General features: G+C 42.0%; 2 non-coding genes and 1 pseudogene across 2 annotated transcripts; all 3 read right to left on the bottom strand.

The window, feature by feature from the left end:
* Positions 1–313: 313 nt before the first annotated feature.
* Positions 314–392, bottom strand: LOC144707299 (small nucleolar RNA R71; annotated as a pseudogene).
* Positions 393–10469: 10077 nt separating this feature from the next.
* LOC144707267 (small nucleolar RNA R71) lies at positions 10470–10576 on the bottom strand. Its single transcript, XR_013582428.1, has one exon. It is a non-coding gene; the product is annotated as a small nucleolar RNA R71 (small nucleolar RNA).
* Positions 10577–17403: 6827 nt separating this feature from the next.
* Positions 17404–17509, bottom strand: LOC144707276 (small nucleolar RNA R71). The gene has a single exon (XR_013582438.1). It is a non-coding gene; the product is annotated as a small nucleolar RNA R71 (small nucleolar RNA).
* Between the last annotated feature and the right edge of the window lie 917 nt (positions 17510–18426).

Raw genomic sequence — 18426 nt, forward strand, 5'->3', positions numbered from 1 at the left:
TGAGGGTATAATGTTCAGGTACGACAATGCTTTAATACAGTCTTTACCAGAATTTAATGGCCATTCTGCACAAAATCCCTGGAATTCTTAGATGATTTTCATATTAGGTGTTCCTCACAAAATGTGCCAAGTTTATCTACAGAAATATTAAAGATGAAATACTTTCCTCTAACATTAAAAGATAAAGCCTTTTCTTGGTATCGCAACCTAGGAATCACATTCAATTCTTGGGATGAGATGTAGGGGAAGTTTCTGCAGAAATTTTACCCTTTCTCTAAAACACATTTTTATAGGAGAGAAATCCACAATTTCCACCCCCACGAAGGTGAAGCTTTTAGTGAAGCCTGGGAGAGATTCAATGACCTGATGAGGAAATGTCCTCATCATGGGATTGAAAACTGTCAACTGGCCCAATTTTTTTATGAATCCCTGTCAGATTTCATGAAAAATAAGGTGAACTTAGCCACCGGTGGGACCTTCTATACCGCATATGAAGATAAAGTTTTTGATATTTTGGAGAGAGTTGCAGAAACTGATTTGCAGGAGATTGGAGCAAATCAAATGGGAGGAATGTGCAGCCAAAGAGGGCAGGAGTGTTGTAGGTCAATGCTAAGGAGGTGGAGCTGCATGCAGGCCTCAAGGAGTCTAACCAGAGAATGGAGAAGCTCACCTATACATTTAGAAATGTTTTCCTCAATAACTCTCCAATCATAAAAGCTAAAATCTGCTCTCTCTGTTTCAGCAGAGATCATAAAGATGGAGCTTGCCATCCATTGAGGAGGAAGTGAAGGCCTTCAATCAACGACATCAACCGTGGATAGAACAAAAGAAGACAAATTTCCAAAGTGGAGAGGGCTTCAATCAAGGTAGCAAGCCTGCGTTTCAATCTCAATTTCAGCAGAAACAGCAATTTCAGCCTAGACCCCAGCAGTCTTACCAGTTTCCACTCCAAAACCAGCCAGATTTTTCTGCACTAACCCCTGTTATTTCAGATATGATAGAAAAGCAGAATCAGAAGTTGAGGGCAGAAATGGAGATGCAAATGCAGGTGATGATGGAGTTTTAAACAAGGTAAATGCTGGAATCTCAAGAGCAAACCAGAAGGTTGCTGGAGAGCCTCAGACCTGGAATTACTGAACCTTAGGTAAGAGCTCAAAACATAACTTTCAAACTAGTCGATTTCCTACCCAACCGATGATTAATCTGTGCAACCTACTACATGTAGACCATTCTGCACATTAAGTTATAAACAAGGAGGATCTTGAAGTTCTAGCAATCTCAAAATTGAGAAGTGGGAAAGAACTTCAGGATCCTTATCAGAATTCTGTAGAGAATTCGAAGAAGGGAAATGAGCAAGGTAGTGAAGAGGGGGAATCGATAGACTCAATTTAGGTGGTTTTTTACTGGTTCTTTACGGGTCAGTCATGTGAGGAATTGAGCTATTCAACAATAAAAGTTAACCTCACAGCCTTAGGGCGAGTAAGGTGTCGATCCACAGAGAGCAGGTAAGACAATAGCAATTCAGTTCAATTCAGTTTGTACTTTAAGATTTGAATATTCCGTTTTAACAATAAGCTAAATTGTTCTTAGGAAAATCTTGCAGAACAGTCTTTTAAAACAAACTCAATTTAGCAGAATCTTCACTGAAGAATTTCTTCACTGAATGATTTACTTCTGCCCTTTGGGGCAATTGCACAAACACCTTGTCGATGTTCCTGCGCGCGAGCGTGCCTGCGCGAGGGTGCGGCCTGTGCAAGGTGCCTACTGCGCGCAGGCTACTGCCTGCGCACAGGTGTGTTCGCTCGCAACACGGGGTCGGCGCACAGCTGCTGCCTATGAGTGGTGCACCTGCTCGCAGCGCGACGACTACGCACGACTATGGTCGATGGCAGCCTTGGTCGTGCACAGCTCGGCTGCGCGCGGCCTTGGATGTTGCAGCCTAGGCTGTGCACGACTATGGCTGCTGGCAGCCTTGGTCGTGCGCAGCTCTACTGCTGGAGGCCTTGGGTGCTGGCGGCCTGGTCTGCTAGCGGCTTAGGCTGCTGGCGGTCTGGGCTGCTGGCGACCTGGGCTGTGGCCTTGGTCGTTAGCGACCTTGGCTGCCTTGGTCGCTGGCGGCCTGGGCTGCTGGCGACCTGGGCTACTGGTGACCTAGGCTGTGGCCTTGGTCGCTAGCGGCCTGGGCTACTAGCGACCTAGGCTGTGGCCTTGGTCGCTGGCGGCCTTGGCCGCTGGCGGCCTTGGCTGCTGGCGACCTAGGGTGTGGCCTTGGTCGCTGGCGGCCTTGGCTATTGGCGGCCTATACTACTGGCAGCTTTGGTGGCACGCAGCCCTGGTTGTGCACAACCTGGCTGCTGCTATAGGGATGGAAAACTCAACAGGATTGCTGTAGAAAACTGTGATTTTAGAAAATGAGAGAAAGATAGGTTTGAACAAACAATGAACTCAAAATCAAACTAGAATGGGAAACAATATCGGTTGAAATCGTTGGAAGATCACTGGAGTGTTTCTTCCAACCCAACTTAGATTGTCTATAGGGAGAGGAGTACACAGTTACTGAAACTTGAGAAATCGCTCCGGCCTTGTGTCACGATCCTTGCGGCAAGGTAGAGGTCGTCTAGGCCAAGTTAATCTTCAGCTTGCTCCTTCTCTCTATCTCCAATGATCATCAGCTCCTGGAGGGTGCAAAACTCTTCTTCTCCAAGCCCTAGCCTGTTCAAGTGGAAATTTTGGACAACCTAAAATGCACTCTCAAGAGGCTATTTATAGGTTTCTCTCATTTATGCTTCTTGGAGATTGTTTAGGGCTTTTTCTTCCTTATAATTTTTTGCCAGCTCCTCTTGATCAAATTCAGTCCTCTTGATGCTTGATCCATATCTGAACTCATAAATCCCATAAGTGGGATCTAATCCACTTGATTCAGAGAATCAAGTGGGGTTAGTAAGTGGGGAAAATAATGTGCATGAAATATGACTATTTTGGATTAAATGTATGCAAATGTCACTTTGATGCTCAGAGAATCCTTAATTATTTATGACATATTGAGAGTCATCAAACACCCCCCAACTTAGATCATTACTAGTCCCTTAGTAATGAAATATGAGTAAGCATAAATGATGATCACTAGTTGACTCTTCATTTTGGATAGCTTTGACTCATGTTCTTGTCAAGGAATGTCTTTGTTAATTGAGCTTGGCCAGCTTAGGGAAATTCCAGAGGATCTATTTCACCCTTTAACCGCAACTAAGTGCACTTCTGATCTATGGATTACATATTGTAAGTACATATCATATGAGATAAGGTCAAGTTAACACCCCAAGCACACTACTGAACAAGGCGTAGAGAGCAATGCTAATGCTGGCTCAATACTAATGGCTATAATAACATCGGCTCAAACACATGGGAGAGAGCTTTACCACCTTTTTTTTTTCAATTACATTTGCTGCATGTTGGTCATATTTTGATGACAATCAACTTGATTTCTACAGTTTAAGCGTTAAGCTTGTAGTGCTTACTGCAGCTTCTTACTTTGCATCTGATGGCGCTTATCCACTACCCATGTGCCGTCCTTAGTAGATCGGCAGCTTATTCCCCCGAAGAGGTTTTGTATCCCTCTTGGTTCAGGGAGCTTCACTCACATCAATAAATAATAGTGTCGTTGAGCCAACACTTGCCCTACTCTCCACTAAAGCTAAAGGTTTCATGCATGTAAGTGTTAACTCAACCCGAGGTGGGTGGCAAGAGGAGAGAAATATAATGATAAGATTTATGGATTGCAGCTAGTATGAATCATCTGTGCACCTAGCTAGGCTTGTTTCACCTTGGGTATCCTTAGCTGGCCAGCCTTTCAACTCTAATCACCCTTTAAAAGAACACTAGTGTCATGTCTATTATTGCTTGAATATCTCCTAAGATCATCAAATATCCATGGTTTGATAGATGATGAAAACAGTTGTTAATGAGACTCTATCCCCCCCCCTCCATAAAAATGGCATGTTCCTACATGACGGGAAGTAAACTGGAGTAAGGAGAAAGAGAGACCAAACCAAGGAATGGAGAGCTGCGATTGGCTACTTGATTTGTCCATCGTGTGGTGTAGGCGAGCTTGGATAGGTGAGGCTGCAACATGACGAAGAAAACAAAATGAAGAAAACAAAAGCAGAACAAAAGGTAAGATAAAGAAAGCAAAAACACAACTAAATTACCATTCAGATCATGCTACTATCATTAGGAGGTTTTTCTAGAGAGATATTCATAGGTCCATGCAAATCTTCATCTTGTAAATATGGCTTAAGTCTTTGTCCATTAATAGTGAAATGTTTTTGAGATTGAGGATCTAGAATCGTGACTGCTCCATTTTCAAAGACTTGTTGTACTATGAAAGGGCCATCCCACCTAGTTTTCAATTTCTCCGGAAATAATTTCAACCTCGAATTGTAAAGCCAAACTTTTTGATTCTCTACAAAGGTCCTTCTCCTCAGGCTTTTATCATGAAATGTTTTCATTTTGGCTTTATAGATCTTTGAATTCTCGTAAGCCTCATTCCGGAGTTCTTCCAACTCATTCAATTGAAGAAGTCTTTGTTTTCTGGCTTGATCTAAAGCCAAATTAAGTTTCCTAATAGCCCAAAGTGCCTTGTGTTCTAACTCCAAGGGTAGGTGACAGGCTTTCCCAAAGATTAGTCGAAATGGGGACATTCCTAGAGGTGTCTTGTAGGATGTCCTATAGGCCCATAATGCCTCGTCTAGTTTCCTAGACCAATCCTTCCCATCAGGACGCATTATCTTCCTTAAGATTTTCTTAACCGCTTTATTGCACAATTCGACTTGACCATTAGCTTGAGGGTGATACGAGGTAGTGACTCGATAATGTACACCACATTTCTTAAGGAGGGTTCTAAAGTTATAATTGGTGAAATGAGAACCTCCATCACTAAAAATGACTCGTGGGCATTTATACCTATAGAAAATATTTTTTTCTATGAAATTGGTCACTACCTTACTATCATTGGTCTTTGTGGGAACGACTTCTAACCATTTGGACACATAATCGACAGCCATCAAAATATATTCATATCCATTGGAGTTAGGAAAAGGCCCCATAAAATCTATTCCCCACAAATCAAATATCTCTACCTCTAGAATAGGTTGTAAGGGCATACGATCTCTGTTGTTAATGTTGATTGAGGCTTGTCAAGCTGGACAGTTGTTATAAAATTTTTGAGCATCTTGAAATAGAGTAGGCCAAAAAAAACCAGATTCTACAATTTTATGGGTGGTTACCTTGGCCGAGTAGTGCCCTCCTCCTGGTTTTGCATGGCATAATTCCAAGATGCTCCGTTGCTTGCTTTTGGGTATGCACCGCCTCAAGATTTGGTCCAGCCCTTGGTGGAATAATTCCGGGTCTTCCCAAAAATAAAATCTGCTGTCCTTCAGCAGCTTTTTCCTCTCATGAGATGTCCAACCTAAAGGAATTTTTCCTGAAACAAAAAAATTGACAATATGTGCAAACCAAGGAACCGATGTTCCTTGTGCCGTTAGAACATGTTCATCAGGAAACCCATCATTTATCAACTTAGGTTGGGTGCCTGAAATCCTAGATAGGTGATCTGCAACTCCATTTTTACATCCTCTCTTATCCCTAATCTCTAAATCAAATTACTGTAATAAGAGCACCCATCTAATGAGTCTAGGCTTCGTCTCCTTCTTCGCTAATAGGTATCTAATAGCTGCATGATCAGAAAAAACAGTAATTTTACTACCTAGCAAATAAGACCTAAACTTTTCTAATGCAAAGATAATTGCCAGTAGTTATTTCTCTGTAGTTGTGTAGTTCAATTGTGCGTCGTACTAAAGTTCTGCTGGCGTAGTAGATGACCACTGGTTTCTTATCAACTCGTTGACCTAACACTGCTCCTACAGGAAAATCAGAAGCATCACACATTAGTTCAAAAGGAAGGGTCCAATCGGGCCCTTGCAAGATAGGCACATTCACTAAGGCTTCTTTCAAAGTATAAAATGCATTTTTAGCTTCTATTGTTAGTTCAAAATCATTATTCTTATACGATAAAAGATTAGTAAGAGGTTTAGAAATCTTAGCAATGTCCAAAATAAAACGTCTATAGAAACCAGCGTGGCCAAGAAAACCTCTAAGGGTTTTTAGGTTGGTTGGAGGTGGAAGGTCCTGGATGATTTCGATTTTGGCCTTGTCCACTTCCAGTCCTCGGTTGCTTACCATGTGACCCAGCACCACTCCCTCCTGCACCATGAAATGAGATTTTTCCCAACTTAATACGAGGTTGGATTCAATGCATCTCTTTAATACTTTGGTGAGACTTAGGAGGCAGTTGTCATATGTAGATCCAAAGACGAAAAAATCATCCATGAAGACTTCTAAACATTCTCCTACTAGATCGGAGAATAGTGCATTCATGCATCGCTGGAATGTGGCGGGTGCATTACATAACCCAAAAGGCATACGCCTAAGGGCGTATGTCCCCACAGGACTCGTGAAGGTCGTATTTTCTTGATCTTCAGGATGAATGTTCACTTGGTTGTATCCTGAATATCCATCAAGAAAACAGAAGTATTGTTGCCCCGACAGTTTTTCCAATATTTGATCCATGAAGGTTAGTGGGTAGTGATCCTTCTTAGTTGCTTTGTTGAGCTTTCGATAGTCGATGCATACTCTCCATCCAGTGGTTAAGCGTTTCTACACTTCTTCTCCTTTTTCATTCACTTCTACTGTCACTCCGGACTTCTTGGGAACCATCTGTACAGGGCTCACCCATCTACTATCAGAGATGGCATATATAATTCCTGCATTTAACCACTTTGATATTTATTTCTCAAGGACTTCTCTCATATTAGGGTTGAGCCTCCTTTGATGCTCTCTACAAGGTCTAGCCTCCTCCTCCAAAAAGATTCTATGTTCACAAATCGAGGATGGAATTCCCTTAATGTCATCAAACGTCCAACCTAGGGCATCCTTATGGTCTCTAAGTACCTTGAGTAATTCATCCTCTTGTTTTTGGGTAAGTGATAAAGAGATGATTACGGGTAAAGTTTTCAGGTTATCTAGATATGCATATTTGAGGGAAGAGGGTAGAGGCTTTAATTCTAAGTTGACCTCAACTGAAGGAGAATCCGTAACTGCATCATCTAACTTTCGCTCTTCTATACATGATAAATACTCCTTCATAATTGCCACCTCTCCTTCATCCTCTGTACACAGTTTTAGTTCTTCATTACTTCCTAAGGGGCACTTCATCATTTTCGATATATCAATCTGAACTCTCTCCTTTCCAATTTTAAATTCTACAGTCCCCTTCTCCCAATCCATAATCGTCCTTGCCGTCACTAAGAACGGTCTTCCTAGAATGATAGGAGCTAAACTAATGTTCCCAGATATTTTTACATCTGTCACTATGAAATCTACATGGATTCACAGTTCTGTACAGTGATCATGACATCAGTCAGCCTACCTTCAGGTTGCCTTACAGTTCCATCAGCTAGGAGTAAGTCCATGTGTATTTCCTCTAATCCCCATATCCATAGTCCTCATACAAAGCCATTGGAATGATACTTATGCTCGCTCCGGTATCTAATAAAACTTTAGAAAAAGTTTTTCCTCCTATTTCACATGTAATGAAAGGGGCTCCTAGATCACTCATTCTAATAGGAATGACATTCAAAATGCTAGAGGCATTTACTAAAAGTTTAACTACTTCCCTAGGCTTTCTACTAGTGCAAGAACCCTTATGGTATTTTTTTAAGGAGGGCGCACACCTAAGCATGTCTTCTACAGTAACAGTCATGGTGGCCTGTTTAAAATTTTCTAGCAACCTGTTTTCATAGTCATGGACAGGTTTTCTCCTATTTAGAGCAGAGGGATAGGGAACGTCTTGAGCATGAGTGGAAGGTAGAGGCTCCTTCGCGTAGGAAGGTTCCTCTTCCTCCCTACTTTGCTCATTTTCCTTTCTTGAATTCTCTGAAAAATTCTCATAAGGATCCTGAAGTTCTTTCCCACTTCTCAATTTTGAGATTGCTAGAACTTCAGGATCTTCCTCATTCATCTCATCATGAATAGAATGTTGTACATGAAGTAAATTGCATGGGTTTATCATGGGTTGAGTAGGAAATCTATTGGGTTGACAGTTAGGTTCGAAATGTGTACTGATAAACTCAAATAAGGGTAGTTATTTCATGCATTAATCATCTTATATCTTCTAAAAGTAAGTACATCATTGCCAAAACTGCTTGTTTTTGCATAGTAATGAGGTCATGCCTTTTCACTACCCTAAAGATGAAAAAACTTACATTTCTACTTAATTAGTGTTTCCATCAATGATTTGACATGAATTTCACAAGTTAAACAGTTCTGGATTTACTCTTAATTGGATTTGAGGGATATTTCTAACCCCCACTTGACTCATTGAGTCAAGTGGGATATGAATCTAACGATTTCCCTAGTGTATTGACTTTTCAGGTCAAGGTTGACTTTTCATGGTCATAAAATTACGAAATTTTATGGGAAAGTCAAGAAAGTAGTCTGAAAGCTTGGGACAAAAATTAAAGTCAAAAGGAGCAAAGATAAAACAGATAGACGCTGACCAGTGGAGCTGACTCAATTGATAGGCTTGGTGCAAAGGAGCTTGAAGGAGACCTTCTAGAATGTTCTTGGAGGTTTCCAGGTTGATCAAGACATATGGGGGTGACTCCAGATGGCAGATCCTGGTTGGATGAAAGCCCAAGGTCGAGATCCAGGCCAGGATCCATGAGGTGGAACCCATCCATCCATCCATTCCAGCCCAAATCCAAGGGCTAGAGATGAGTTGTAACAAACTCAAACCAACTCTAACCAACTTGTTCTGTTCCCTCCAAATTCGACCTGGAGGGAAAGAATCTGGTTGGTTGGGGTCTGTTCACCTGGATTGAAGCTTCAAGAAATCAATCCTGGACGTTCATCCATGATCCAACCACCAAGAATGACTGAAACAAACACATGTACCCCTATAAAAGGGCCCCCCTCACCCTCTTTGAGGGCATCCAAGAATTGAGTATTGTTTTCTTTACTTTGTGTCTTTCTTGAGCTTGTTCCTGGGTCCATCTTCATTCAGAAGGTGCAAGGAGTCTTCTAGAAGAGTCCTGGATCTTGAAGCCAGATGGTAGGGAGTTGGAGCAACAATCTTGGGCCATTTGTGGTGTGACAAAAAGGTTACGCTGTTCTTTCCACCCTATCTCCTTTTAGAATTCTCTTAAGCTTCTTGGCTATACTTCGGCAGATAGCCAACGTCTCAAGCTTTTCAACGCCTACTCACACGTGTCAAACCGATATCCGGAACTCCAGATATCGTCGTTTTGGTCCATAGCACGTGGGAGGACCTCCGCGCGCGGCGGAGCGGCGAAGCCCAGCTCACAAGCAGTGGCGGAAGCGCCCAGGCTTGTGCGCTATCTCTCTCCTCCTCTTCTATTTTCCATTCAATTAATTCAGAATTTTTTATCTCTATCTAGAGACGATAAAAATTCTGAAAAAATTCTCAAAAATCATTTTCAATCTAAACTTTCTACGGGAATTTTTTTACACTTGGTAAAATTCATATCATCCTTCTTAATTGAACATTTACCTTCATAATCACTAAAAGCTTTACAAAAAAGGTTATATGAATCTTGAACTTGCAATACTAGTTGAAAATCTTTCTAACTAACTACCTAGCTCCCTGACGGATCGACCCTTACTAAAATACTACTATTAAGGAAATTAAATTGTTGATTGGTACTTAACTATCCTTACGAACGACTCTCAATCAAATTGTACTGCTTAGTTTGGCCAAATCAAATGGCGCCGCTGCCGGGGAGCAACGCGTAGTTTGTTGGATTGAGTTTGAATTAGTTTTACTTTCTATCTTGTTAAGGGTGTCTTTACCCTTAACAGGTGTGTTGTCACCTTTTCTCCTTGAGTTATTGGTGTTAACCAGGTCCCAAAAGAAGACTTCCATTACACAATATCAAGAAGAGAACAAACTTCATGAAGATCTTACAAAAAGATACAGCAACAAGATGGAAGGAAATCGTCAAGATCAGCATAGGTGCGAACTTCCTTGCAATCCTCAAAGAAAGACCCTGTTAGAGCAAGTAAATCCAAAGACTGTAAGAAAATCTACATCTATTTCTTTAGATCTTCCAGAAGGGGTTAGATTTAAAGTCGACAATACCTTGCTTAATTCTCTTCCTAAATTTTTTGGAAAGTACCATGAAAATCCATATTATGTTTTAGACAATTATACCATGATTTGCTCATCTCAATGCATGCCCCGAATTTCAACAGATCATGTTAAGATGTTTTACTTTCATCATGTTTTAGAGGACAAGGCGAAGGATTGGTATATGAAATTAGGAGTAACCTTGTCTAACTGGGAAGAAATTGAAAATAAATTCTTACTTAAATTTTTTCCTCATTCTAGAACTAAGGCATGCATTAGAGAGATTGAGAATTTTTGGCAACATGAAGATGAAAATTTTAGTGAGGCTTGGGAGAGGTTCAATGATATATGCAGAAAATGTCCTCACCATAACATAGAGGAGTCCAAGTTAGCTAAAATTTTCTATGAAGGTTTAAGTGAGGTGAACCAACTCAAAGTAGATCAATCGGCTGGAGGATATTTTTATAATGCATATGAGGATGAGGTGATGGAAATTATTGAAAGAGTTGCTGAGATTGACTTGCAGAAAATTAATTCGAGCAATAATGGACGAAGAATTAGGAAAAATGTATCATCTGTTCAAGAAAGAGATGATACGGGGGTCCAAGAACAATTAAAAGAGTTAACCACCATTGTAAAAGGACTAGTACAGAATAACTCACCTTTAGTCCTTGCAAAGATTTGTTCAATGTGTGGCAGCAAAGATCATGAGGATGGAGCTTGTCAGCAAGAGGAAGAAGTACAGATGAGTTACTCTAATCAAAAGCCGTGGAATGAGCAGCCGAACTCTAACGGCTTTCACCAAAGACCTATCTTCAATCAATCTAACAAGCCAGCATTTCAAGTTCGACCACCTATCCAGCATGGTCTTCCCTACACGAGGCCCCCACAGCCTAACTTTCAAGAAACGCCATATCAAGGTACAACTGACTCTTTAGATAAAATGAGTTCCATGATTCAAGGATTAGCACAAATGATGGAGCTACAAATTAAAGCCACTATGGAGAATCAGCAGCAGATCAAAGTTCTGGTGGATACTCTTCAGAAGAATCCAATCGAAATGGGAGGTAAGGGAGTTGACCCCAACTCCCACTCAGGTCGTTTCCCAACACAGCCTTGCATTAATCCTAGAAATGTTTGTGTTCTTGATGATAGTAGAATTCATGATTTTGAATTGGAAAACATAGATGTGAATCAAGAAGACCTTCAAGCCATTTCTAAATTAAGAAATGGTAAAGAACTTCGGGATCCACCTATGGATAAAGGAAAGAAGTTAGATGCAGAGGAATCTACACCACAAAAAGACTTCTTAAAGAATTCTCATCCATCTATCCCATATCCCACTGACCCTTCTTATACCCAAGACCATTCTAGATCATGAGAAACGAATCATTAAGAATTTTCATGATGCCATCCTAAAAATCACTGTGAAAGATATGATAGATAGTTCACCCTTCTTGAAAAAATATATCAAAGACTTATGCATACCCAAGAGGAAAAGGGAAATAGCAAAAATGACTGAGAAGTCTTCCCTATTCATCAGAGGTATACCACCGAAGTTAAAAGATCCTGGATCTCCCTTGATAACTTGTGAAATTGGAGGAAAGATATTCACTAGAGTCCTCTTAGATACAGGAGCTAGTGTTAGCATAATGCCCAAAGCAGTGTTTGATGAATACAAATTTGGGGAGTTGGAGGATATATATATGGACTTGTTATTAGCTGATGGATCAGTTAGAAAACCTGTAGGATTATTAGAGGATGTGGAGATAAAAATTGATCAATATAGATGATGCGAAACGCCGACGGCCGGGATCGAGCGGCGCGTTTCGCGTCATACGAATAATGATGATATGATGCAAACACAATGAGCTTTTATGATCGAGCAGTTAAGACACAAGGAGATAACGCGATGGACGGTGACGATCACCAAATAGATTGATCCGAAAGTCAGACTCCCAATGACCCTCAAGACCACTAGACGTCTAGACGAGAGGGGCGTCTAACGGTCCTGATAAGTTCGGAATTTAAAGATCAAGTGATAGACCGTTTACCTCAAGAAAGTCCTGCTCCCACAACAGTGGCTTGTTCCTAATCCGTCGTCGAGTGCTGAGTGGCGGCAGAGGATGCGATAACGGAGGACGGCACTGGAACAGATAATAATACTGGTTAAGGAGGGAGAGGAGACGAGCTGACCTTAAAATATGTAGTCCACGGCGTATCGAAGACGGGGCGAGATAGCGCCCGGGACGGATTCGCCTTGTCATAGGCCGGAATGCCGGAGGGATCAACGTGGCTTGGCGCAGTGACGGGCGGCACCGGTCGCAATCTGGCAGTGGCGGTGGCGCAGAGCCACGCACAGGGCAGAACGGTGGCGCAGGGGGTTGATGACGCCGCGAAGCCTCGGCACGCGTGGAGCCACAGTGCGGCAGAACCGTGGCGATTGGCGGACCCGCGGCGGGGCGCAAACTCGCGGCGCACGGTCGGATCACGGCTGGGCGCGAGTCCGCGGCGCTGGCAAAGCCGCGGTGCGGCGCGGGAGTCGCGGCGCAGAATGGGTCCACGGCGCGGCGTGGGGTCGTGGCACAGAGCGGGTCCCCGACGCGGGCGATGATGCGGGGTGGTCGGGAATCGGGGTTTGGGGCGGGGCGGCAATGGGAGAAGTGGCGGTCGAATCAAGAAAAAGGGGGGGGGGGGAAGCCAAAGGGTGATGCAAGAATGGGGTGGTTATGGTCAAGAACGATGGAAGATGGTGGGGAATGGTCAAGAACGATGAGGGTGAAGAGGAAGATTCAAGAAACGATGGGGAAAGGAGGGTGGGCGATCAAGAAAGGCAAGAGGAGGCGGTTGGGAATCAAGAAACGATGGGGAAAAGAGGGTGGGTGATCAAGAGAGGCAAGAGGAGGCGGTTGGGAATCAAGAAACAAAGGGGAAAGGAGGGTGGGCGATCAAGAAAGGCAGGGTAGGGGGAGGGCAATCAAGAAAGGCAAGAAGAGGTGGTTGGGCGATCAAGAAGGGCAGGGGAAGGGGAAAGGGCGATCAAGAAGGGTAGGGGAAGCGGTTGGGCGATCAAGAATTTCAAGAAAATGGGGGATGAGAATGGGTGGCGTTCAAGAATCAGCGGGAAAGATCAAGAAATGGGGTTAGATGATCAAGAAGCGAGGGTGAAGGGGTGGCGTCCAAGGAAATGTGGGCGAGATGGGCTGGATGAAGGAGAAGGGGGTGGATGCGTAGAGCCAAGAACCTGGCGTGGTGAGTTCTTGGTGGGTCGCGGGTGGTTCTCCTCATTGGAGATGATTTCCCGAATGCAGCGCGGCGCCGTAGTCGTCGCGAACCTTCGAGGACGCCCAGAGTGATCTCGACGGGTGCTCTCTCGATTCTTGATTTCAACAGCTTGAAAATCTTCAACGCATCTCGAGTGATCTCGACGATACGGTTGAACACGTCACGCTCGGAGTGATCTCGACGGACAGGACGTGGGCTCTACTCCTCGGAGTGGTCTCGACGAAGAGGTGGGGCTAGCCAAACCCCCTACGCTACGACTACGATAGGGGGAAGATTCTTGAAACAATTTCAATTCAAAAACTTCCAAGTAGTCCCTTGGGCATGCCCTCCCCTTATATAGGGAGGAGGGGTGCCAAGGAGACGTGGGGAGAGGTTGAACCGTCATGAGACGTGGTTCGACCTCTCCTTACAAAATCAAAATACAATCTTAAAATGAAAATAAAGACGAGGATGGGCCCTACGATACTGGCCCAATCCATAATTCGAAATGCAAAGAAAATACACATAGAAAAAACATAAATTGTTCGAACCTACCCGGAGTACTTAAACCCCGGGTTGCGGACGCCGGCACGAGCTGTCCGACGTGGCTGCTGGCGAGTCGTCGTCGGTCGTCCGGCTGATGTCGTCGTCGTCATCAGGTCGTCGTCGGCACGATGGTCCTCCATCAATAGACTCCTCAATGATTTTATTGTGACTAAAGTGAAGGTTAAAGAGGACCTAAGCATAGCACCAATCATCTTAGGTCCACCATTCTTACTAACAGCTAGGACAGTCCTTGACTTTGAAAAAGGAATAGTAGAATTCAAAATTGGGGATGAAAAAGTGCAAATGAAAATCAATAGGCCTTTAAGGCACCCTAGGAGTGAAGAAGAAGTCGATCTCTGTGAAATAGATGCCATTGAGGAATGTATACTCGAAAACCATCACCTAGGAGGAGAACAGCTTCATCGTGAACAAGGGCCAACCATTTACCCTGAACCTCTAGAACTTCCAGACTCAGGATTCGACCTTAAACCCTTACCTTCATCTCTAAAGTACTCTTTCCTTGACAAAGAAAAGAATCTACCAGTGATTATTTCCTCAACCTTAACTTCTTCTCAAGAGCATGATTTAAGAAGTCTTTTGAAACAATTTAAACAAGCTTTGGGATGGGCCTTTAATGACATAAAAGGAATTCCATCAAATATATGTGAACATAGAATTTTCTTAGAAGAAAATTCTAAACCACATAGGGAATTCCAAAGAAGGTTAAACCCCCACATGCGTGAGGTACTTGAAAAAGAAATTCTGAAATGGCTAGATGCAGGAGTCATCTATGCCATTTCAGATAGTCAATGGGTGAGTCCAGTCCATATGGTACCCAAAAAGTCTGGGACCACAGTGGAGCTGAATTCTAAAGGAGAAGAGATCCAAAAGAGAGTGGCCAATAGCTGGAGAGTATGCATTGACTATAGAAAGCTTAATAAGGCTACTAAGAAAGATCATTATCCCCTACCTCTTATAGATCAAGTGTTGGAGAGGCTGTCAAGACAAAAGTATTTCTGCTTCATGGATGGATACTTGATAACACCCTAATTTCGGTATTTATTTCATGTTATTAGCATGATTTATGCATTTAAAAGTCTTAAATTTGGGTTGTTATCATATATTTACGCAAAAATAATGCTTCCAAGTAATTTCTGATTTTTCCCTAATTTTCTGTTAATTATATGAATTTTTAAGGATTTATTGAAGCTCAAAATAATTATTTTTTGATGAAAATGGCACATTAAAAAGTTTATTTTGACATTTATCAACATGGGAATTAATCAGGGAATTTTCTAGAATTTTCTAGAATTTTTTACGAATTTTTAGGAATTTTCTGGGATTTATTTCAAGAAGAAATGCATTTATTCTATGAAAAAAGGGCATATTTATAGGAGAAAAAATGTATTTATGCAATTTCTAGACTTTTCGGGGCCTTTTTGCAACGTTTCGTTGCAAAAAGACCCTGAAAACAGCTCTCGGTCGCCACGACAGGCGTAAAGATCCTATTTAAAATCATTTAGGGTTTTATTGCAATTTTTAATGTTATAGGAGAAATCGAAGGAGAGAGAGGGCGCCAGGGGCATATACGCAATTACTTTTAAGCAAGGCCCAAAAGCAATTCCAGGCTTTTCAAGGACTTTTCTGCAAAAAGGAGGATTCAAAATGCGCCAGCCAATGAGAGAGCGACACGTCATTGCGTGTTTAAAAACGAAACTAATAAATAAATCAATTTTAAATCTAATGGATTAAATTGGTTAAAAATTGATTTATTAATAACTTTTGATCCTGAAGTCCGATTGAGATGATTTTTTTATGGATTTGTTCGTCTTGATCCTCTTTCTACCGTATAGTTAGATCATTCAGATCTAGCCTACATTGATAGATAAATATTAAGTACTAAACGGGGGTAAAATGGTGATTTTTACCCTATAACCTAAGTATAAAAGCTGAATTTCGAGAGGGGGAGCTCATTCTGAGGGGTGCTTCATCACAGCTGCAAGACAGAGAGGAGTCCCAGCCTGGATCAACAGTTTTGGTATTTTTTTCTTTCATTGTATTCAAACTTTTGTGCATTTTGAATGAAATAGGTTAAGTTGTTTGTTTCTTTATCTCCATTCTAGTCTGAACTTCTAAATCGCTTGGCTTGAGCGGCATGTACAAGCCCTGGTTAGGATTGAGAGGAGAAATTGAGGAATTTTACCTGGGCATTCAATTGCATTACAAAAGAAAATTATAAAAAAATTTAGTTTTAATTTTTAGAAGTCTCAATTTACCCCATTTTAGTTCTGAATTATCAATCTGAAAAATCAACCCAACTCATTTTAAGAACCCTCTTTCAACCTCTCTAAATGATTTCTTGGATCCTTTAATTAGGATCAAAGAAGGAAATTTAGAGCTCTTAATTCTTCTAATCTTCCCATCTCTCCTACCCCCCTCTCTAAATTCTCACCTAATTAGGGTGACGTGATCCTCATTGAAGATCAAATTCACTCTAATTAGGATCTAAAACACCCAAAATTAAATCAAATTGAAATTCCTACTTGCCTCCCTTGGACGACACTCATACTTATCACTATACATATTAAGTAGAGTTTTATAAATTTTATTGCATAAGCCAAAAATTCACAACGACAAGGGCTAAAAATTTGCGTAATTTTCACCCCTATTTTCGGCTTATCAATTGGCGCCGTTGCCGGGGAGGCAACACATAGGAATTCAACATATTTTTATTTGTAAACACAGTGGTGAATTGTTGCTCACGAGTTTGTTAAGTCTCCTTATTATTGATTTTGATTTAAGATGGTATTTGGTTTTTAACGACTAACGAGTGTTGTGTTTGAATTAGTGGTTTTGTATGAAGCTTCGGTCCGGATTTGAATCAGGGAGCAGTGACAGAAATCCCCCTGTAGTAGATTCCACCACACCCGAGTCGTCTTTCACCGAACCCACATTTGTAGAGGAGATATTGATTAGACCCGTACCAATGGACCCAATAGGTAATGGAACAGGAAACCCTGAGGTAGTTAACGATGAACGGAGGAGGATTAGAGAGTATTCCACACCAGCAGAAACCCCCATCTTAACCAGGATATCTGCCCCGATTGGAGAAGATGTGATGTTTAGAATCGATCCACACTAATTTCAGCTATTACCGTCCTTTTTGGGGAAGGCAAACGAAGAGCCCTATGACTTCTTAGAAAAATTTTACGAAGCATGTGATAGTTGCACTTACCCCAGAATTTCAAAGGAAGTTGTGAGAATGAAACTATTCCCTCGTGCCCTTAAGGATAGAGCCAAGGGTTGGTTTAGAACATTGGGAACAAATTTTGAATCATGGAATGATATGGAGAAGAGCTTCTTAAAAAGATATTATACAGTGGCTAGGACAAATTCTTTCAGAAGAGAAATTAGAAATTTTCAGCAGGGAAATGATACATTTAGCGAAGCATGGGAGAGATTGATGGGGCTCATTAGGAAGTGCCCCCACCATGGCATTCAAAAATGGGAGTTAGTGCAAATTTTCTATGAAGGCTTAAATGATGTGGAGAAAGGCAGAGTTGATATCTCGAGTGGAGGAGCAATAGCTGACATGTATGAAGATGAAGCTATGGCACTACTACAAAAAATCTCCAATAATTTAGCCTATCACCAAGATGCCTCCGATCATGTTAGGGTTACCCCTCGGAAAGGTGGACTGTTGGATGTTAGAGGGGTTGAACCCCAGATTACTATGGATAGAATTGAAAAACAGATAGGTGTAATGATGGGAAAAGCCATTGAAAAGATGAATAAAAAAATAATCTCACTATGGCAAGGTCAGAATAGCGGAAGAGCACCCAACCAAATAAATCGATGTGAAATGTGCTCAAGTGATAGCCACACCGGAGAAGAATGCCCTATGATATCAGAAGTGAATGCTATAGGCAGGCAAGAAGGGAGCAATGTCCAATGGGGAACTAGAGGAAACTTAGGAGGACAGGGATGGAACAACAACAACCGACCACCCCAACAACAGTTCCAATCCAAGGCGAACAATCCCCAACACCAACAACATTATCAACCTTACCGAAATTTTTCAGATCCCACTAATGCGACTATCACCAAGGTCATCGAGGAGCTGCAAGAAGACAAGAAGAGGATGCTCAAGATTTTTGAAGAAATGGAGGAGAGGCATCGGAGGGAGATGGAGAAGCTCAAGGCGGAGATCTGCCTTCACAGCGGTCAACAATTTGCGCACGGGGGAGCACCGCAAGGTACGTGTGAAGACCCTATAAAGATGGGGACCAAATCAGGTAAACTCCCTACTCAGGCCTGTATTAATCCTAGCAATTTACTTTATGTTGATGACATGTGTAGTGTAGTTAATGAGCATATTCATGACATGCATGCATTGACTGAACAACAAGAAATAG

The sequence above is a fragment of the Wolffia australiana genome, chromosome 8 (assembly GCF_029677425.1).
Source record: "Wolffia australiana isolate 7733 chromosome 8, ASM2967742v1".
NCBI classification, from domain to species: domain Eukaryota; kingdom Viridiplantae; phylum Streptophyta; class Magnoliopsida; order Alismatales; family Araceae; genus Wolffia; species Wolffia australiana.